Source organism: Ctenopharyngodon idella, chromosome 7 (assembly GCF_019924925.1).
Source record: "Ctenopharyngodon idella isolate HZGC_01 chromosome 7, HZGC01, whole genome shotgun sequence".
Taxonomy (NCBI): Eukaryota; Metazoa; Chordata; class Actinopteri; order Cypriniformes; family Xenocyprididae; genus Ctenopharyngodon; species Ctenopharyngodon idella.
In genome coordinates this window covers 12,911,840-12,936,166 of record NC_067226.1, presented here as the reverse complement: position 1 = coordinate 12,936,166, position 24,327 = coordinate 12,911,840, and the positions used below count along the sequence as shown (strand labels likewise).

At 36.0% G+C, this 24,327-nt stretch overlaps 1 protein-coding gene across 5 annotated transcripts in view; it reads right to left on the bottom strand.

The window, feature by feature from the left end:
- Nucleotides 1–24,327, bottom strand: part of sorcs2 (sortilin-related VPS10 domain containing receptor 2) — a 188,057-nt gene that overhangs the window by 122,039 nt on the left and 41,691 nt on the right. The gene's annotated exons all lie outside the window — the stretch shown is intronic.

Below are 24,327 nucleotides of genomic sequence, written 5' to 3'. Positions count from 1 at the left end.
GTAACCACTTGCTGGACTTCCTAACTTAAGCTATTGACTATTGTTTTTGTTTATTTTTTATCTGATTGGACTGACTGCACTGCAAGCAGTTGCTAAAGTATTGATGAACACATCGGCATGATGCCAAGTTCCTTTCTTCAACAGGCAGCAGGGAGTTAGCAGTATAGAACGAGCTGACAGAAGCTGTTGGCATGTGATGCGAGGGTCACAGGTTTAAACATTTAGAAATCAAACAGAGATCTATAACTTAAAGCAACAAACACTAAATTGGAACTGTATCTAAAACAGGTTAGCAATTTTACAACCTGTAACTTCATAACACAAAATAAGTCTTTCATAACTGGTCTGGATTACAATCATCACTGAAGTGCCAGCTGGTGATGATGAGGATCAGATTAAAATCAGATTTTCTGATGACATCACCAGAGTGCATTTTTTAAATAATATTTTCTTCATGAGGTATTCTCATAAAACAATTATAATACAGGTTTATTGAAAATCACAAGTAATATGCAAGTGGAGTGACAACAGTATTAACAAGCAATATATGGCTTTTCTCACTCATCCATACTTATTCATACATCAGTTGCATTTTAGTATGTTTCAATCCAAAAAGGTATGATACACATAGCTGTAATAGATCTGAAAAAGCACATAATGACATATTGACAATTATAATTTATGTTGAAGACTTTCAGAATGTATTTTTATGTGTTGTGGCATTTTAGCAAGAGCAAAGCTTAAAGGGGGGGTATCACACACAATTTCTGCCAATCTCATGTTAATTTTGAGTACATATAGAGTAACAATGCATCCTTCATATCTCTGAAAATTCTTTAGTTTTTTCATCCTCTGTTCCCTTAATGCTGGGTTCTTTGGGAAGCTGAAAAAGGTAATCTTTCCCCCACAACCAAAAACACACTCCTTTGGTGACAGGAGCTGCGTCTCATTCGGAGGCTGCATCCTTCGGAGATCGCATTTGAAGGCTGAATACTTCATCAAGGATGTCATATTTAAGAAAAGTAACCGTAATGAAATTGACTGATATTCACTGTTAGGTGTAAAATCCCGTAATTTCTTTCTTACGTTGCAATCTAACGCTTATTTTTCTTAAATGAGACCGATGATGTATGCAACCTTCAAAGGGTGCAGCCCCTGAATTGGGACACAGCCATTGTTGAAAAATCTCTCGGCTTCCGTATCCCGAACGAAACACGTTGATGGGTGTGCTCTTGCTCTTGTTCTGGGTGATGTGTGTGCACGCTTATCAGGAAGAAGTGTCTATACAAGGAATTCCGCCCTTTGTTACGTGATAAAGGGCCATACTAGAAAAAAACTCTCTGAATCCCGTACCGAAACCGGAAGTAGTCATTTGGCACAGAAATACTCCGTCATACGTCCAACTCGTGTTTTGAAACTTTGGCCATGTTTAGCATGAGAATCCAACTCTTCAACAGTGTAAAAAAGTCAGAATACATTAAATAGTAATGTATTCCCCCCTCCCCCCTTTTAAAAATACAGCCACCTTGCTGATTAGGCTCTTAGAAATTGCTTCAATTAACACAATACAGATGAAAAAATCTACTGTAGCTCCACCACAAGATTCTTTCTGTAATGTGATTCTACTTGCCTTTAAGTATTTTCGCAATGAAACCCACAATTTCTCTACTTACTAGGTTTGTGTAATGGACGGAAAACACTTTATATTTTGTGCATTAAGATGGAGAGAGTAAATACCCCACAGTACATGCAGATCCATACGCAAACACACACACACAAAAAAGCGATGGCTTCTTCTGGTCTATCTGGTTGAGGTATAAAAGCCAGGGTCAGAAGTATCCCTTAAAGTCTATCCTATCTTTTATTCATGTTAGTAGGATGCAGTAACAAATCAGTAGAGTGTGAGTGAAGGGAGATGACTTGTGTCTGTGTGTCTCCTTTATCTTTCTCTGCTGCCTCACACACTGGGTCTCTGACAGCAAAGCCCAATGGAAAAGCATCGCCATGAAAAAGGGTCAGAGAGATTCAGGGCCTTGGCAAGGTGACTGACAGGTCGGTATTGGAATGTGGCAGGAAGCGTGTGGTCCGGGCCAGCCTTGGGCTTTGCTCATGGGATCGGCTGAGAGGGTTATTGCCCTGAGCTTGTCCCTCCCTCTGTAGATGACAGAGGCGCTAAAGGTCAGAAGGGTGTAAGCCAAAAAGCAAAGGTTTTTTTAACAGTATGGAGGTTGTGTGCAAAAAAAGACTATTTTAAGCTTTTAGAGTGATTTATAGGAGGATTCAAACTGAACTGCTATACCCAAAGCCAGTTCATTAAAAATTAAGTATTCCTGCAGTCGCTTCTATATATTTTCAAGTGCCTTCAAGCAAGCCAGAATAATTTTTTTCATTGATATCAAAGATTCAGCATTTAATGCTTACTTACAAAAAAGGTCATTTGAAAATCAGTTTTCTAGGCCAAATATGTGTTTGTTCTAAAAAAATTATTTATTTAAATTAACTATAGTTTATTATTATATAAGTATAGTTTATCTATAATATAGTAAAAACAGTAATATTGTAATTAAATATTGTTACAATTTAAAATAAATGTTTTCTATTTGAATATATTGTCAAATGTAATTTATTCCTGTGATGTTAAAGCTGAATGTTCAGCATCATTGCTCCAGTCTTCAGTGTCACATGATCCTTCAGAAATAATATGATTTGCTGCTGAAGAAACATTTCTTATTATTATCAATGGTGAAAACAGTTGTGCTGCTTAATATGTTTGATTTTTCAGATAAACAAACCAAATCAATAATTTTGTCTTTACTGTAATTGTATAGCGTGTGTGAATCAGCCCTGTCATATTTGTTTTGTTTGTTTGTCAATCTGATCATTATCGAAACTGTTAAAACAGAGTCTGCTTCTTGTGTTTTACTATTCCACATATCATGTTCCTTTCCTTTCTTCCTCTGTCTTTCTCTTTGTCTATCATCAACTTCCATCATCGAAACAAATCTGAAAAGCATCTCAGGCATCAGGCCCCCAAACATCCTCTTGGCTATTCATGCCATAATTTGTCAAGAACATAACTATTTACCAGACGTGATCTGTAACTAATTTGAAGAACCTTTCTCTCTGGGAATACTGCAGAAAATGGGGCTTACTGTTACTGCAAACACAGCTGTTTCTGGAAGAATAACCAAGTATCTTTTTCCACTTACAATTTTTGAAGGCCTGGAATGAATAAAACATTTATCAAACAGTGGATAAGTGGTCTACATTCACCCATCAAGACACAAGACAGTTGGATTTGTGCTTTCCCAAATAAAAAAACACAGTGTGATCACCAACAAGAGAATTTGCCCTACTCATCAATACAGACACTATTCTGACAATTTCTTTGTACTAATTAAGCTGAAGCTAATCAAAGTTATTAGTTAGCTGCAGAACACTGCAGATCTTTTGGCTACACAGTCTTCTCAGTCTACCCAGGGGGGCCGAGTGCCCCCGCACAGGCATCAGATGGTGGCCTTTGGAAAGAGTCTGTCTGCACACAGCTGTCTGCAGCTAACACTAATGAACCACTGGGAGCAAAGCCTTTCACTCACTGACATCATGCAAATACAGTTTGAGGAAAAGAACAACTGATGATCAGCAGCTTAGAGCAAAGCCCACTGAACTCATTACTGGCATCAGCATGCAGAGAATAATCTTCACATCATTTAGTTTGAGCAATAACAAAGCTGACATCAGCTGAGAATGAAGGGAAGTGACGGCTTCCTTAATACCCACACTCGGTGGCAGCCTCTCAGTTTATCTGTTACCAAAAGGAAGAGAGAACTACGGTGGCTGAGAGAGCTCAATGCGCTGCAACTGAAAGAAACACATGCAAATAGAAAAAACACCAGCAAATTAAAAAAAACATCTTCATCAGTTTGACAACACAAGTGCTGCAAATACTCACAACGCAACCTAGAAACGCGCTGCAAATAGCACAAAGCTCAACACGCTGCAACTGAAGAAACCACAAGCAAATAAAAAAAATAAAAAAACCACCAGCAAATTAAGAAAATATCTTCATCGGTTTGACAACACGTGCTGCAAAAGTTCACAACGCAACCAAATACAGAAACGCACTGCAAATACTCAATGCACATATGATGAGAATGTTAAGATAAACAAAAACAAAAAAAACTCACCTTTCAGGTCATCGACAACACCACTGACGAGTAGACATTGAACAATAAGCATGTCTCAGCCAGGTTCATCACTTTTTTTGGGGTCCCCTTGAAACATTTCCATTGTTATCTGTGCTATTTGCAGCGCATTTTTGTATATGGTTGCGACGTGAACTTCTGCAGTGCATTTATGTATTTGGTTACGTTGTGATTATTTGCTTCACGTTTTGTCAAACTGGTGAAGATGTTTTCTTAATTTGCTGGTGTTTTTTCTATTTGCATACTTCTCTTCAGCTGCAGCGCACTGAGCTCTCTCGGCCACCATGGAGACCAGACACGAAAAGATGAAAAGGGAGGAAAAACAACAGTAAAGTCTACACTCTCTCCCTTCTCCACCTACTGTATAGCTGGTGGGTGGTAAGGGCACTGGCGCCGTTGTACTGCAGCTGCCACTGCATCATAGGTGGATGCCTGGATTGGTGATGGTTGAGAATAGACATGTGCCTGATATTCGGTAATGTGATATATCACGATAATGAATATGCACGATATTCGGTGGTTAAGTCTGAAGTCACGCTGCAGCGCTTCCGGGTCCAAACGCTCTATCTCATACCACAAGAAAACAACAAATGGTGCTGATATATACACACGTGGTGTAATACTTCCAAAAAATTATAATCATAACCTTTATCTCCATACCAAAATCACAGATGGCCAGACAGTGATTCATCTTTTATAAATCGTTAAAATAGCACGGAGACTGTTGTGTAGACTGTAAGTATTTTAAATGTTTAACTTTAAAATGTTAAATGTTTAATATGAATAAATAGCGCTCATAAACGGCCGTCGAGATGGCATTCTCAAGTGAAACGAGTCGAGGCTTGGACCCAGAAACGGCGTTCCTTGCGTCACGACTTAACAAGCGGATTGTTATCGTGGGCACTTCAAAATACCGTAAATAATAATTTATTACCAATTATTAAAATTTTTATAATGCATTTAAGAATACTTTCCCCATCAACCGTATAAAATGCACAACAAGAGACGCGTGCTCAGATGTAAACAAGCCCAACGTGCACGAGAAGCACATGGCGGAACGAGTGAAGGAGACGCACTGAATGAAAGTGCACGTTCACTCTCTGACAGCAGAGGGCGCTGATGGAACAGCAGAATGCAGCGGTTACCCCGGAAACCCCGCAAACAAAGCAACTGCGCTAGTGAAGTTTTTAAAATGCTTCAAACAGCCATTCATTTTTTTGTAATCTCAATGTTGTTCATCACAGCACCAAATACTTAATACTTAAAGACTTAATAGGCTGTTTATTTTCACACTTAAACATTTTTATATTTTAATCTGGACTACAACATGCCCTAATGATTAGAAATGTATTTGTTATTGTTCAGTAAAACTTTGAGACATACGGCTTCATTAGTTAACGTGTTAATTCATGAAAAATACTTATAAAGCATTAATTATTCTTAGTTAATGTTAATTTCTTAGTTACTATTTAATAACTACAAAAATTAAAATAACTTTTTTAATGGACCTGAGATCAAACTAACAATGATTAGTTGTATTTCTTAACTAACATTAACAAAAAAATAATACTTTCTGTAACAAATGTAGCTATTGCTCAATCTTAGTCAATGCATTAAATAATGAGACCTTATTGTAAAGTGTTACCTGTTGTTCATTATAGCCTAATTCTTTTGCACTTTAATCTATTTGAAAATTTTACTTTATGTATTTTTGTGTATTGTATTATTGTATTTAAACATTCAGAGTTCCTTTTGTTATTACAAAAAGAGTTCTTAAACCTGTTATACTATGACATCACTTCTTTTTACATCTTATTTCAATATCATAATACCGTACACCGTGATAAAAGCTTCAGCAATTAATCGCAACACGAAAATTTGATACCGTCACATGCCTAGTTGAGAAGAGACCCTCTGATATGATCGTAAAGAACTTTGGGTGTACAGTAGTACATAGTAAAGTGCTATATTCATTCATTCATTCATTCACTCACTAAGGACATAAGGAGAACATGCTATTGATAGTAAATCATGACTAACAAAAAGAACAATTATGGAAGATATTTAAAATAGATATGGACTATTAAAATTCTGGCTGATATTCAAATTCTATACTGTTCTGAGACACTAAAAAATATCAATAATTTTAATTGCATTAGGTGATTTTAGGTATCACAACAATATAATGTACAGTATAAAAATGGATATTCCTTTTGAGATTTGTTAAAGAACACATTTAACAGTGCAATTAATTAGTATTTTTAAAAATTAAGTTAGTGTTAAATGACATATACTTGACTGTAATAGGTCAGATTATCCAAAAAAAAAAAAAAAAAGTAGGGTGAGACTTGGTTCTATGCATCAGGTGTTGACTGAATTTTGAGATGTGGCTGTTTCACTCAAAAACAAATGCAAGCTTGTAGTCAACTGTAGAAGGTCAGGGTTTAGGCGTACTAAATGACATTTTGATCAAACATGAGGTCAACAAAAAATTTAAACAATTAAACATACACAGTACATGAATGAAATGTTCAGAATAATACAATTTATAACATGCATTTACAAAATAGAACCAGTGAATTTTCATTTCATGCCAACTTAAAAATATCTAAATTTGCCCACTAACCAATATAATATCAATACATAATGTTTCCTTAATTTATATATTAAATGTAAACTTTCCAGTAAATTAATGAGAGCAGAATTAGCACAAGTTGAAAAAGAAAAAAGTGTGATCGTAAATACAGTCCTCTTCTTACACAGCACTTGAGATGGTACAATATGCTTAACAGCGCCATGTGCACTTAAAAAAAAAGATAAAGGAGAGATTGGAGCTTTTTCTCAAACCTCAGCAGAGATCTCTGGGATTTGTCACCATCACTGTCCTGCATAAAAGCAGATAAATGCCTTGAGCATTACACACACAGATTTGGCTTGCCAAGATACGAAAAGTATAAAAGCGCCTCTTGTAGCCTTTCTCAGCTGCGTCTCAGAAGCCTTTATGCTTAAATCATTTATCCATAAGTCAAAAGGGTTTTTTCCTTAGTGATATGAAAAGCTGTCACTAAAGAAAAGGCAAGTCTACAGTTTGTCTCTCCATCTGTTCTGTTGTGAGATGAGGGGTCACAGTTCTTCTTGGGGGAAACGATTTCTGCTGCTGTGAGTAATGGCGATAAAGGCAGGAGGATAGGTAGCCATCAATCAGTCCACCGCACGGCAACAGACAGACTCTCTGTCAGAGACCTTGGGAGGAAAAGAGCTGTGATCCCAGAGAATTTATACCAACGCACTGGCCCTCATCCCAGAATATCAGCTTGGCAAACTGGTTTTAGATACATCTAAATTTTAGTCTAGAAATATCTGCAGTACATCACATGCTGGGGAAAAAAAAAAAAAAAAAAAAAGCAATTTGCTTCAAAGACAGCAAGTACAGCGCCTCTACATCAGGCTTCTGCAGGGTGTCTTTTATGAACACCATAAATCTGGTACTAATTAGAGGACGAGACAGAGTGCAGGTGCATAAGACACTGAGAATCATAAATAAATAAATAAATAAATAAAAATTATATAAATCAGGGAAGCAATATTTGCTCTTGCTGACTACATTTTATTGAGGATATTAGAGTTCTCAATCGATTCTTTGGATGTGTTGATGTTAATGTTGTTTTTTTATTGTTTTACAGCCACTGAAAAATAGACATGCATCTGAAAAGATTCTAACTAAATAGAGAGTCTTTGAATAAAATGGTGTTTCTGTAGGGATGCATTCAATTAGGACACAAGAGGGGCCACTAATGAACCGCCTGACTTTCCCATGTCTGTCTGCGGTTGTGTTTTCTCCTCCTTCTGGCTATGTTGCATGTTTCATTCTCTCAGGCCTGAAGTGCTTCAAAACCAAAAAGAACAAAGAGAGGACATGGAAATTTACTATTCCAGTCATATTTTCTCAGGCTGCTCTGAAAGCCATCTGTGCATCACTTCAACAATCTTTCGAAAAAGTAAGTTTTTCCTGAAATTTGTGAATTTTTCCTCTTAAAAAATGCCAAGAAAAAGTTCTCCATTTGTAGCTTTGGGAGAATGACATTTCTCAGCCAGTTGGTGACATTTATTAGGGAAAAGTCAACCAGCCTGTGACGAGCCTTGAATGGACAAACACAATGCCACAAGAGGCACCATTGAAAAAAGCACCATGGCAAACATACCACATGTGAACTATGACTGCACAGAGCACGGGCTTCAGTTGACTATTCGACATTCCAATGAACTTGGCGTTTCATCGAAGGGCAGTAAATCAAGTGATAGAGGGAAAATAATTCACCAAGTCTGTACTGAAAGTCGTTCTAATAAAGCCAGACATGGAATGAATCACTCCGCAAGAACGCATGATCTCTCAACTAACACGTCTGATGCAGTGAGACCACACACATACAAAAACATACATAGAAAGCCATTCACAATTAAAATGACTGCATCTTGTCTCTCAAATTAACAACTGATCGGTTGGAATGATGAACAAGTCTTATTTATGTTCCTCAGCATTAATTGGAGAGAACCCCAGTTTAAAATGTGACATATGGTAATCCATCCTATGCTGACTGACTAGGTAATCTCAGGAATTTGAGATTATGAGAGAATTAGTGTAAAGATCTGTCTGTAGAAAACGATCTGCTTTAGTCAAGGAAGTTCACTAATCAAAAGCAAGCAGGCAATGTTTAGTAAAGCACTTACAAAAGAAACTGCCAAGAATATTAACATAATGTCACACTTTACATTGCAGAGTTCATGTTAAAGTATAATTAGACATGTAATGTACAATTAAAATGCAATTATTTCTGAAAACAACCTGCAGCTACATATTTTATTCTTGCTGCCATAGCAATTAATTACATTAATTTGTAATACAGCGACTCTGCAATTTAAAAGTACAATGGTTGAACACCAGGGCCTGTATTTATTAAGTTTCTCAAAGTGCCATTTTAGTCTTAAGTGCTGAGAATTAATGAAATTCACTCCTACTTTCAAACTTAAGTATAACAGCAAGTTATCAAATTTCTTAAAGCTAAGAATCATTCTTACTCTCCCAGTTATTTAAGACAGCTCGAGAGGTCTCTCAAGTGGTTAGGAGTTGCCAGTAGGGGCTTGTGATGGCACTGAGGAGACAGAGACGTGTGTGAATCTTTCAAGGGAGCAAGAAAGTTTTTGAAATGTTTGACGACGAGCATATAATCAAACAGTATCGTTTGGACAGAGCAGGCATCATCTTTGTCAGCGCTGATTAATGTTGGGCTGAACTTCAGCAAGCAGCGCTTCTTCATCCCGCCAGTTCGGTTTCATTTTGCAATCCATGGTGGCTGATTATATCATAAAATCTAGGCTATATATAGGCAGGTCAGTTAACAGCACACCGGTTTCAAATTTGCAATTAAGACATGGTGAAAAATGTGCTTATCTTTCATTTCCAATGTGTATATCATAATGTATTCTCTTATGTATTCGTTATTGTCAAATGTGTGTTGAATGTAAACTCCTCTTGGGAATTTCACCATTCAAAGTAAATTTATCTGAGAATATTCTTAAATAAGGAAATCTATTCAGTGATTGGTCCATGCCTATGTCATCATCCAAAATCCCGTTTGTGGTACAGCAAAGTGTCGTGAATCATCTCTAAGACTGACACTTAAGATTTAGTCCTACACTTCACTTAAATTATGACTGAGATGCTTGATAACTAACTTTTAATCACAGCTTTGAGCCAAGAATTTTTTTTACTCTTAAGTCAATTCTTAGCAGTGTTCTTGTGAGTAATTCTCAGAGGCTTGATAAATACGGGCCCAGGGGCCTTATTCACAAAACATCTTAAGGCTAAAAGTAGCTCCTAACTTGGCAATTTAGGAGAAACTCTTAAAAATAATGGCCGTGTTGGTCCTAAATTTAGGACTCCTAATTTTAGCACTAAAACTAGCTCCTAAATCTGTGGAAAGTTAGGAGTAGTGAAGAGGACTCCTAAGTCACTAAGACCAAATCACGAACAATCCTAAAATGGCTGTTGCCAGCTACTATACACCGAGCCTTGGGTGCTAAGCCTTTTCTTCATGAATGCAATAAATATTTTGATTTATAGATTTTAATCTGCAATGACATAAAGGTTCATTTATGTACAGGCAAAATGTATTGAATGATGGAGAATAAAACAAGTTGAAAATAATATCCTATCGTCTGCGCTGATAGCCTTATGGTCTGATAGCCAGCTCGGGTGATCCAAGTTCGAGTTCCGACTCGTGGAGCTTTCCCGATCCATCCCCCCTTTCTCTCTTCCACTTCACTGCCTGTCTACTCACTGTCCTATCATGATAAAAAGGCAAAACCGCCAAAAAATAAACCTTTGAAAATAAACAAATAAATAAGAAAATAATGTCTGATTACCTAGTTTTCACAAGTTTACACTTACAAATGATTGAATAGAGTAAAAGAGTAAAATAAGCATATTTGGCATGCTGTCCGAGGGGATCAAGGGCTTCAAGCTCGGAATTTAGCCCAAACCCAGAGTACGCCCCCATATCCTGGGAATAACCAGCTGAGAGTGAGGAGTCGGGGTGGTGGAGGGATGCAGTTATTGTCGAGATATATATATATATATATATATATATATATATATATATATATATACATGCCTCCTCTCAAGCTGATTAGATAGACCATTTGAATGTGCTCCTTCCGATCTTTTGTTTATAAAACATCATTTGTCGTATGAATTCTGCAATCTCTCGAGATGCAGACATGTAAGAGGCTGACAATTAGCTGAACATATACTTGTTTAATTAGTGACACTTAGCCTACATTTTAAAATCGTAATTGAATATGGAAACATTTTTATTTTAAAATCTTTATTTGAATATGGCAACATGATACCTCGTTCTACAATATTTCTACGATTAAATCGCTGACAGAGACTCCGCCCCTATCAGCCAATCACTGTATGCATAGTTAGTAAGCGTGTTGACATCATCCATAGCAACAAGGTCAACCTCGCCCTTTCTCTTAGCTTAAGACTTCTCTCTATTCCCTCTACAAGTTTGTCTCAGCAGCTTTATGAATAGCTTTTAAGAGAAAACTGTTAGCTAAGAACTATTACTGCTATTTAGGAGAACTCTTAGTGGTAAGATAAAATGTTTTTGTGAATACGGCCCCTGATCATTTAAAAAACCAATCTCGCTGGATTTAATGTATTATTGTTTCTGACACATACAGTACCTTGTACAGCTTTAACAAAACATATCTTGCATTTCCTAAGTACTGACTGCCAATAAATGCCCGGCATGTGATGGACAAATAAAAACAGCTGATACAGGGAAAGCAGGAAAAGAGCGACCACAGACCCATTGTCCAGCTGTTGTTTCTTCCAAATGATTTTTCCCATCACTCTCTGGAAATCCAGCCAGACTGTTGCATTTGAGGAAAAATATAAACAAAATTGAAGTGTCTAACTATGAGTGTTGTGTGCATGAGTTTGAGACATTATTGAATGGCCTGCAGCGGTGCATTGATGAACTAAGAGGAAAAGTAGGCTTATAATGAACTCTGCAGATAGAAGATCTGGCAAGGCCTCCTGGCACGCTGACAGTGGAGGCTTTTCTCAGCCAGACACAGTGAGAGAGGCTCATAGTGGACACAGCTGTTATTACTGGCCTAACAGCTGTCACCTTTGCAACACAGTAATCCTTTTCTCTCAATCATCCCTTTATGTTGTGATAATTCCCCTACATCTCTCCATTATTCTGTCTGTATCTACCCTCCCTCACCCACAACTCTTGTTTTGATAGATTATTGTCTCTGCATGGCAATAAATCCTTTTTGACGATACATTTCCATCTATATTTCTTTTTGACATTCTTTAAATTCAACATGATCCCAATATCATTCTTCCACTGAAACTGTCCTGTCTTATTATCAGCATTCAGAGCCTGAAGCTTCTTCCTGACAAGTTTGGCATGTTATCTGTCTTCACTTATTTGTGTACTTGTGTGGAGCGAAAAAAGGACAGATAACTTTTATCTCGGATATAAAGGATGAGTTTCTGAAGCTGTGGGACTAAACCCGGATCGAATTAAAAGGGATTGTAATACCCCCATTATGCATAACTACTAAAGGTTCAGACTCAACAACAAAGCTTTCAATGCTGGTTTGAAAACTGATTGTCTTAAGAAGCAGTGGAATGTGAACCCCATTCCGTCTGAGACCCCTTAAGGCGGACCGCATAAAGCTGCATGCTCCACTGAAGCGATGTGCCACGGTGGCCAGGTTCCAGTCAAACATATTAATTCACAAACAATGACTGGAATGGAACAATTACCACTGAAGGTCAAAGAAACAAAAACCAGAACAAAACCAGAACAAGTAAGACATTAACAAAAGGAAAAAGAAACAAAGAAAGAGACAAAGGATGACAAAAATATAACAAAATAGATTATTCAAAAAGAACAATATTCACTTAATATTAAAAAGTTATTAACTAAATTATGGCATACTGTTATATGTTGATAAAGGCTTGACTTTCAATACCCATACTGTAAACTTACACTTTAACACAATAAGTATGTTAATCTGACGTTAATCTAAGATTCGGTCAGATTAAGATGCAATCATCAATCTATAAAATGGATGTCAATCTTTGAAAGAGATGATATTCATTACAGTTATTATTAAACCTTTCCTTAAACAGGGTTCTACTGAAATTTAAAATGTCTTACACAAGAGATACCTGATCCAGATAAGCAACAACCAAATCCAGACAGCATTAAAATAGTTAAATACATAAAATATAATATGTTTAATGTTTCTGAAAGAAGTCTCTTATTTTATCAAAAATACAGTAAAAATGTAAAATTATGAAATATTTTTACAATTTAAAATAATATATTTAATAAATATAAATATAAAATAATAAATAATATATTTACTATAATTTAAAATGTGATTTATTCATGTGATGTCAAATCTGAATATTCAACATCATTACTCCAGTCTTCAGTGTCACATGATCCTACAGAAATCATTCTAATATGCTGATTTGCTGCTTAAGAAACATTTCTTATTATAATTAATGCTGAAAACAGTTGTGCTTCTTAACATTTTTGGGGAAAATTAATTTTGTCAGGATTCTTTGATAAATAGATATTTCAAAAGAACAGCATTTATTTAAAATAAAAAACCTTTTGTGACATTATAAATGTTTTATGTCACTTTTAATCAGTTGAATGCATTGTTCCTGAATAAAAGTTTTCATTTCTCTGGAAAAAAAAAAGAAAAAAAGAAAGAAATCCAAACTTTACTTAACCCGGGTAGTGTATAAAATGGTATTAAATGGTAGTGTATAAAAGCACATTTAAATAGAGGCAAAAAAAAAAAAAAAAAAAGAAGAAGAAGAATCATTTAGATTAATTACAATCAAATGATTCAAAATCCTTGGATTTAACACAAGTACTATTTAAACTATATGAAATATGACGGAACAAAAAAAAAAAACTCAGTATGCAGCTATATTTAAAAGAGGAGCCAACAGCTTCAGATGACATGAGAAAACACAAATCCTCTGATATAAAAACCCACAAATGTTTGCTTTAACCTCTAATCTTTTCCAAACAAAGCAAAAACCATTGCCTCGTTTAATGGAATCATATTTGATGTGGGCTGGTCCTGTCTCAAGAAGTCTAGATTGGCCATGCACATATGAAACTATTACTTTACGGTGAGCCTTTATCTGGATTAGGGGAAATTACACTGACCACTAGAAAGGAATCTATCTGATGAGAGAGTAATTAAGAGGGATATGCTGACCACACAAGGTTTAGAGGAGAGCAATGTAAACATGTTGAGTATAGAGAGATCTCTATAGCTCAGCCTAATGCTCTTATGGCTAATTGAATCAAGTATTTTTTGGCTTCATCCCTCCATTAAACTGTGCACACCAGCCTGTCTGACTCCCAAGAGTAAAGCACCTCACTGCTGTCCTCTCAACCCAAAAACTTTCTTCTCACTTTATTTTTCCTTCAGGGCTCCAGACAAAAAAAAAAAAAAAAAAGAATTAAGGAGCCACTGGCTCTTATATGGGTAAATATAGGCGCCAAATTATTTTTTAGATGCCACAAAAGAAGAAACGTGTTTTAATTTTGTCATGTGTTATCATGTCTGCCCTCCTTTTTAAGCATCAGCATTTTCATCCATCTTGTAGATGTCCTGGGAACTGAGATTCATTGCTTTTCCAACTTGAGAACTACATACAGTCACAAAGAATTGTTCTTTTCACAGTACCTGAACCATGCAGTGTCACAGACCATAATGTCACCATCACTTGGCCAATAAATGTAGTTTGGCCTCCTCCTAATGCATCCTATAAACATTGTCGTATGTCTTGCACACGGCCAATCTATTTTTCTTCATTAGCTAATAATCTTAGTGAAAGGCAGCTCTTTACATGCAATTATATGGGTGGTGCTGAATTTCATTTTTTAGCTCCTTCCATTCTTTCTCATGTAGACAACAGGTTAAGTAAAAATATAAGGATTATGTGATATACTGCATATATTTAGCGAAATGCCCCTTTCAAGTTATTTTTCTAGCTGACGAACGAGTTTATGAGCATTGAATGGCTTTTCTGAGGTAAATTTGATGTTACATGACATGATTGTTCTCAAGCTGTTTTATACAAGCTCTTTCCAAGGTTGAAATGCTGATTAGGCGATCTGTCAGGGCACAAAAAGAGCCAAAACAACATTTATTGCTTGTATTTCGAGATAGAAATTGACAGAATTGTTTACTAAAATTAACAAACACATTAAAAGTGACATATTAAAGGTGACAATTAAGTAAAAAATCGATTAATCTGCGATTACGAATGGCTGCGCTACAAATAATGTGAAGTTCAGGCAGTAACAGAAAACAGTAAAGATTAAAAGATATTGAGAATAAGAATCCATATTTATATCCAAAAACGAGAATTGTTAATGATTAGTTTGCGTCCACACAGCTGATGTTTATCTGTTGTAGTTTATCAACATTGCTTGTGTCTCATTTCGAAGGCAGCGTCCTCCGGAGGTTGCATTTGTCTCATACTGGCACACTGTCAGCGTTGTTGCTCAGTAGAGATGAGGGCTTTGAGAAAGCCTGATATTTTTCGGTTTGACATGCGTTTCTGACATGGAAAGCTGATCCTTGCATATTTTGGCACTCAAATTCAGTGAGGTAACTTTTTTTTTTCCACTTCAACTTTGCTTCGCGTCATCTCATTTTATTACGTCAACACAACAAAAGATGTGATGGGCTACTCATTACAGAACATGCAGGTGAAAATACACGCAATTTTTAATCATTACATGTAAATTTATATTGTCGCCAGTGGCGAAATATCTCTCGAAAATTAATATTTTTGGTCGCAAAAATATTAATTCATATTAATAAGTCTGGAGCCCTGCTTCATATTCTTTTATAGCATCTGCCTGATGGTTCTCTTCAAAATCAGTTCATTAAATTAAATCCATTTAAGACTAATCCACATAAACAAATCATATATTTCTTAAACTTAAAGGGGATTTTTTTTTTTTAAAGCAATAGTTCACCCAAAATAAAAATAAAAAAAATCGGTTGTTCCAAACCTTTATGACTTTCTTTATTCGGCATGAACATATCCAAATATCACCTTATTCAAATTATCATTGAATCTTGTATGGACCAAAAAAACAGAGATTTTTCAAAATATCTTGTTTTGTTTTCCACAGAAAAAGAAAGATACATGATTGAAACAACATGAGGGTGAGTAAATGATGACCAAATTTTTATTTTTGGTGAACTGTCCCTTTAACTTTCTTCTATTCCTTTAGCTGAGAGATTTGGTTTCCTTAGCTTGTTCACATTATGGCCTTATACAATCTCCTATCATGGCCTCTATAACATATGGAAGGGAATGGAATATGGTGATAGATATTTGTTTTAACTGGCTGCAGAATATCTCCTATGTTTACTGGCAAGCTGTACTTTGTAAATATGGGACCACCCTGTTTAGTCTGTTTCCAGTATGTTTCAAGGTGGTCAGCATTTGTGATTACAAGACAAATGTTAAAAGAAAAGAGACCATAACAAAACCAAATACCAGCTTTGACAGTCAGATGTCTGGGCAAAGTGTCTAAGTGACTGATCGATGTAATGTCCATTTTTTCTGTCTTGCCTTTTTATAGTTACTTTGCTACTTCCATTTAGTCATTTTTCTATTGTGAAAGAAAATTGTCTCAGGTAAAACAGCTCTCATTTGCTCTCGGGTGAAAATGCTCTCATTAGTTGTCATGTGAATCAGTTCTCTCACATGCTGAAGAGGCAACAACACTCCACTGCAATCTATTTCAGTACCATTAGGACACAGAGCCACAGGGATCGTAAGTTCATGGAAAAATGGAAAGACCTTCATAATTGCTTTATATTACTGTTACTGTCTCAGTTACCTGTCTTTTAACAAAGTGGGAAAAAAAAGTGGTGAGTTCAAAGAGAAGCAGCACCTGCTATCACTGAGCTTATGCAGTCATCACAAAGACTTTATCCATAGCTGGACTGTGTTCATCACAAACAGGAGCAATATCCTAACAGGAACAGAGATCATGTTGTTACAGCATGAGGAAGAGAAAAAAAATCAGTTACATCAATCAGTCACATAGACACACTGCCCAGACATCTGACTCAGGTCAAAGCCTAAACTAAACCCTAACCATAACCGTAACTCTGTAGTAAGTATGTATTAATATTACTCAGTACTTATTTGAGTAGGTACAATGTAACTACATCACCTCAAAATAAAGTTACCAAAAAATCCATTTGAAATAAAATCTTTTAGTCTATTTCAAAAACATTTTTGAGCAAATCTATTGTTAGTATAATTTTAAGGATTTGTCACTTGAGAATAAATGGCTGTCACTCAAATTGATCAGAAGTAATACATGCTGCTCTTTTTACCTTCTATCCATCAAAAAATGAATGAAAAACCTGGTTTCAAAAAAAAAATATTAAGCAGAACAACTGTTTTCAACTGTGCTAATAAGAAGAAATGTTTCATGAGCAGGAAATCAGCATATCAATGATTTCTGAAGGATCATGTGACACTGAAGACAGGAGTAATGATGCTAAAAATTCAGAGTTGACATCACAGGAATAATTTACATTTTAAATTATATTCAAATAGGGTCCCACTTTAAATTAGGTGGCCTCATGTACTTACATTTAAATTAATCATTTAATACAATGCACATTTTGTGTAAATACATGTGTTTTTACATTGTACTTAAATTTTAAAAATACCAACTTGTAATTACATCTGTAATTAATTTCTGTAATTACATTTATAATTACACTGTTGACCCATCCCTTACACCTACCCATACGATCAAACCTGTCCCTAACCTTACCTGTATCCACCTCAGTAGCAGCAAAAGTAATTTGCAATACAATATGAACTCAATAAGTACACTGTACTTATTTTTTGATGTAGTTAAGGCCACCTAATATACAGTGGGACCAAAAATAGTCATATTTCACAATATTACTGTTTTTACTGTACTTTTGATCAAATAAATGGTGTGGTAAGACCTCTTTTTTTAACCTGTGAGTACTGTTGTTGGATGCTTTAGAGGCCTAACAAATGGCGCATTTTATCAGTAGATATCCAATTAAAATTGAAGATTTAGGTCATAAATATTGGTCAAACAGATTACAGGTCTCTACTCTAAAGTGGTTTAAAGAATAAAGATTGCAGGTAGTTCATAATGCACTGATACGCCTTCATGTTGAGTATGAGCAGTTGGTCTGGGTGGTGCTTTTGAAGTGATGAATTAAGGCGTCTCAAGGAAGAGCCAGAACTTAGTATGCATAAAACCACAAAACATCATCATGAAAGGATAAACGATATAATAAAGTAGACATCAAAAGAATTTCTCATATAAAAGAAATCCATGTCAGACAATGCTGAGTAACAGCCAAGTGAGTCATACAGTACACCAAAGAAAAGATCATCATCTAAAGATATTTAAACCTCAGATGTAAACTTCACATTTCTTTCAATTTTTCATGGCCAAAATGTTAATACTGTATATAATGTTACAGTATAACCTTCCTGACATGCCACACTTAAAAGATTTTATAAAATATACTGACATCATCTGTTAATATATAAGCACATGGACAGGTTCACTTTATTTCCCCTTGTGACAACACCACATTGAAAATCATCACATTTACCAAAAACCAATCCTCAAACTTTATCGACCACCCTCATAATAAATATGTTTAACTTAGTTTAATAAACTTCTAAAAAGGACAAACCCTATGCCATCAGACGGTTGCATGACTTGAAGCCAAAACATATTGCTGACATCCACTGGAAGAGCCCCAGAGCCAAGCAGCGCTGACCTTATCAAAAAAGCAACAAACAGAGAAGTGCTGTCAGGGCTTTAGAAAAAAAAAAAAAAAAAAAAGAAGCAAAGGTCTGAGGCTCTGAGCCTGACAGTTACCGCTTAGGACTTCAGTGGTAGAGAAGCAAGTAGTAAAGATATAACACACATAAACAACATGCTTGCATATGTGAGTCAGTGGAGGATTGATAGTGAACTTTTCATATATATATATTTATACTTTTATTCAGAAAGGATGCTGATGTTATTATAAAAAATTGTACCATGGCTTCAAAAAAAAAACAAAAAAAAAAAACTTAGTAGCACAACTGTTTTCAAGATTGACAATAATAAGAAATGTTTCTTGAGCAGGATGAATGATTTCTGAAGGATCATGTGACACTGAAGACTGGAGTAATGATGCTGAAAATCAAGATTTGCCATCAAAGGAATAAATTACATTTTAAAATATATTCAAATAGGAAAGAGATATATTAAATTGTAACAACAATCTCATAATATTTCTGTTTTACTGTGCTTTTTGATAAAATAAATGCAGCCTTGGTGAGCATAAGTGATGTCTTTCAAAAGCCTTAAAAAATGTTACAGACCCCAAACTTTAGAACGTTAGTGTATTTGACTTGACACAGGACAATTGTGCAGCAACTGTGCAAAATTGATAAAACTTCAGTTTCTCAATCCATATCCCTCCACTGACCTGCTACAAACTCTCGTATGTCACAAGCGTCAGTGCTGTGAGAGAGAACACATTACTCCAACAGATAAAATAGTAGAGGACACAAGAGAGATAGAAAGAGAGTGACAGATAGAAAGAAAAAAAGAGAAACTCCAGCTGAGTGAGTGAGTAAATAAAATGAGCAAGTGAACAAACGAGAAAAAGGGCAGAAAAACAGGCAGAGGCCTGAGAGCTTGGCCTTCAAAAGGCCTTGCATAATGACTCTCATTTGAAAAGCAGAACACATTGCCTTACTCGGTGAACTTTAATGACACAAGAGGGCCCTCTCAGAGAGTATCACACAAACTGATTCACACAGAAATATTGTGTGTTTCTCTCAGGCTGAATGCTTATATGGAAAACTACACTGCGTTTATCATGTGGGGGTGAATGAAAAGAGAGCCTCTCGTTTATTCTTTAGCTAAACCATTCATCTTGCTTAAACTGCATCCTCAAGCACTCTTTCCATCGTCTAAAGAGGACTGATGGCAAATACAGTAAAGACACCAGGTTTACACAGAAATTTGATTAATGGCTGGTTTTATAAATATTCACTGCCAATTGCTTTCAGGGAAAGTAACCAGATTCATGGCTTATTTGATGATGAACTCACATATTTTGTTTTTTTATGATGCAGCATAATGAACTGAGGGCATTTTTCAAGTCTATTAACTTAGTTCTATCACCAGATCATGGAAGAAAACAAAACAATGACCTCAAAATCACATGAAATGGTCTGCAGGTTACATAACTAGGAGGCTCTATATTGTGTTTCTTAGCCAGTGTTAACTTTCCACAGATAATGATGATTGATCTTGGGTCAGTGAGGCGAAAGGTTCCCATGGCGATTCACGTCAACACAACCATAATCTGTTATATGACACCAGGGGAGAGAAGACATTATTACAGGGCTTTTACAGAGAGAAACAACCTCAGGGAGAGTCTTAATGGGAGGACGTCCAAACCAGTAGCACTCAGTGGACTGTGTGTGTTGTGTATATTATGCATTATTGTGTACAGTCTATGTCAGAACATTATAAATCAGCCAGATTAAATTTACAAAACTACAGCAGCCCATCTTTAAAAATGACTTTCTGTAAGATGTACTGTGCATAAACACATTCAACTGGCCTCATGATGAGAGCAGTAAGATGAGGACACATGGGACGATTATCATCTACAAAATGTCAAATTACAGATACACAAGGAATTACAAGAACAATTAAAGCTGTAAGCAGCGATGAAAGGGCCCACGCACCCGGGGCCACCACCACCCGGTGGCCTTAGGAAAACAGTGAATAGTGGGTGACATGCATGTAAGCGAGTAAATACAGTTGAAATATGGGGTAACACTTTATTTTAGGGTCTTTTAACTAGTTTCTTATTAGCATGCATATTACTAGAATATTGGCTATTTATTAGTACTTATTAAGCACATATTAATGCCTTAATCTGCATGAACTTATTCTACATTCTTAATCCTACCCAATACCTAAACTTAACAACTACCTTACTAACTATTAATAAGCAGTACATTAGGAGTTTATTGAGGGAAAAGTCATAGTTAATAGTGAATATGTGTTCCCTATACTAAAGTGTTACCAAATATGGCAAAGTCATTTCGACGTGCCACACTTCCTGCTGCCAACAGGTGGCACTTTGACTATTACTGAATATTGCCATGTAGATGTCTTCAGGCTAAGACTATTATCAATCATGTGAAGTTTGGAGCAGATCGTACATTGTTTGCCTGAGTTACAACAACTTCCTGTTTCGTGGCGTTAATCGCAAACATTAGCACTTCGCCAAGTGTTGCATGATTTAACGTGTTTCTAGTATGTTTGGTACTTCATGGCATATTTAAATGTGTTTCTGGGAGGGAATTATAGAATGCCATTTCCTGTTGTCAGCAGGTGGCGCTATGACTAACTGAATATTGGCATAGAGATGTCTTCAGGCCAGGACTCTTATCAAACATGTGAAGTTTTGGGCAGATCAGACATTGTATGCCTGAGTTACAACAGCTTCCTCTTTCATGACAAACACTGAACTTTGTCAGGCCGCCACAGACACGCCCTTCAGTGAAAACTCAAGATCGTCACAATGTAACATTGCTAAGGCCTTAAGATTAGACTGACAAAATATGATGTTGTTCTGGTTAAATCTCTATGAGGAGTTAATCACAGTGTAAAACATGTCATTTCCTGTTGCCCGCAGGTGGCGCTATGACTGTAACTGAATATTGCATTGTAGATGTCTTCCGGCCAGGAATCTAAAACATGTGAAGTTTGGGGCAGATCGAACACTGTATGCCCAAGTTACAACAACTTCCTGTTTCATGGCGAAACATTAAACTTTGTCAAGCCACCACGGACACGGCCTTCACTGAAAAGTCTTGATCTTTGCAATTTAACATCGCAAAGGCCTTTAGATTAGACTGACTAAATATGACCTTGATCTGATTAAAGCTCTAGAAGGAGTTTGTTAAAGTACAACATCTGGAAATGGCAAAAAATGCAAAAATTTTGCAGAGAAAATTCAAAATATCTCACTTCCTGATGGGTTTTCAGATTTTGCACCCAGGGACTTTTTTGTAGGTTTTGGGCTGTTAAATGTGTCTACCGAATTTCATACTTATACGTGAAACGTAGCGAGAAAGGCACTTAATTGAAATTTTGTAGGTGGCGCTATTGAGCCATTTTGCCACGCCTAATTCTGAAACCCATATCAGATGTAAATTTTCACCACTTCTGATGCGTGTACAAAGTTTCATGAGTTTTCGAGCATGTTTAGACCCTTAAAAATGTGATTCATTTCGGAGAAGAAGAAGAATTGACCGAGCAATTACAATAGGGTCCTCACACCATCAGTGCTCGGGCCCTAAAAATATATAAATAAATAAAAAAAATAAACACCCAGGAGAGAAAATGTAATCCATAAATCTAGGTAAGTAATGAAACTGAAGGCTAGCTGGAAATAATATTATATTGGAACAAATCACTGTTGTGCTTTTTCCCTGAAGTGTCTAGCAGTGACACACAATTTAATAATCTACACTGTATTCTAACAGACTAAACAATGGCTTTATTCTACATCTGATTAACAGATGTAGACTGAACAGATGTAGACTGAAGAAATAAGTCACAGTGATGTTACCATGGGCCAACAGTGTTTCTCTTTGACCGTCATTAAAGGTCCATGTCCACAAAAGGACACATGATCTTGCATATTGCTTTTATAAAAAAACATTTGTAACAGCCATTTGATAAAAGACAAATAAATAGTTAAATAGTTGATGGGAATAAATTATTATTTCGCTAAGTAATATAGTTCATAGACTATCTGTAGACGGTTTACAGATGCCAAATAATGTAGCAATTTGAAATGGAATTAGTGATGCATTTAAATGGAATTTCTTGGCTGGAATCAAAAACTGTGGAGAAAATTGTGGGCAAAACAAAAAGGAAAATGCTCATTTTAATATGACCTTTGTTTGGAATAACAATGTGATGGATAATGCCTTTTTAATGATCAGTTTTCTCACTATGTAATGAGTTTGGCACTCAGTGATCATTTCCCAGATGCTACAGAAACGGTCACTGGTCAAAGCTGTTTGATGTCTTGAAAAGCTTGCCTTGTCCACTAATACACAGATTAGTTTAACTGATCTCTTGTAAACAAAATTTTTTTGAATAAAATATATCATATATATATATTTAGCAAGTGGAAAAGAGCATACCACAAATGTGCCATTTACAAAGTATTGCCTAATTATTTTGGTTTAACTCTGTGGATCTCTGTAATGGAAGTTATAGCATCCTCGGGGACTGTTGTTGTTTGCCTGAAATTTGATAGTTTCCACAATATTTAATGATTTACAGAAAAGGTCCATATTCTTTATTGGATTCCCTCCATCTGGCTCTCCAGCTACACAAGCCCTTTAAAACGTTGGGTGGATTACTTTACAAAGATCTTATTTCATATACTTGGACCATGTTTTTAGTGGGCATTCAGCTTTGATCTACAGCAGGTTTGTTTTTATTGCAGTTGTTCCCTGAGAGCTTTACTCATTTTATAGCAACTGCAGAATAATCTGAAGTGAGCCATGCAAACTCGCTTTAAACCAGTATCTCAGAGCAGCTTCCAGCACAGGAGACAATGACTATGGTCAATATTTATCAGCATTTCTATCCAGGTGCCATAAAGTGAAAATCAAATCTTTCACCGACTCCAACCAATTTGTTACATAATAGGAAATCACACAATACTGCACTTCCAGGGTGAGAATCCATTTAACAGAGGTCAATAGCAGCTGTAGGTGAGCTGAAGGAACAAGAGTTTTGTCGACACCGGCTGCAATGATAAAAGGTCCTATTGTGTGGATCACAAACAAGTGGAAACTATTTGTGTGGATTTGTGACAAAAGAGAAACACCACATCATGGTATATCTGAAAACTGCTATTTGCATATGCTCAAGCTTTGTGGCTTGCAGACATTTATTAGTAGCATCAGTAATACTAAAGCTCACACTTACTAGAGACAGACCCCTAACCCATACAGTAAATATAAAATTTTGGTTATGGAAAAGAATGAAATAAAATAAATCAATTGACTTACATTGAAAAAGGGACCTGAGCCTTAAAGGGACCGGAACATCGTAATATAGACTTGAAGGTGAGGGGGGGGGCAGTTAGTATCCACCTAGTGCTGAGCCGAAAACCACTTTGAACCATGTATGCGTAAACACCACTCAGACTATTAAAAAATCTAGTTCATTAATGCTACACTTACAGATCCAATTCACAGAGATTTAAATTTCTATGGTTTTTCTCCATCCTAATGCGACTTTCTCCATTACTATTAATATATTTATAAATATGATACTGTATATATGTATGGCATTCTTTCTTAAAAATACAAGAAACTAAAGTTACAAGGAACAAACAAAAGGAATAGCTACAA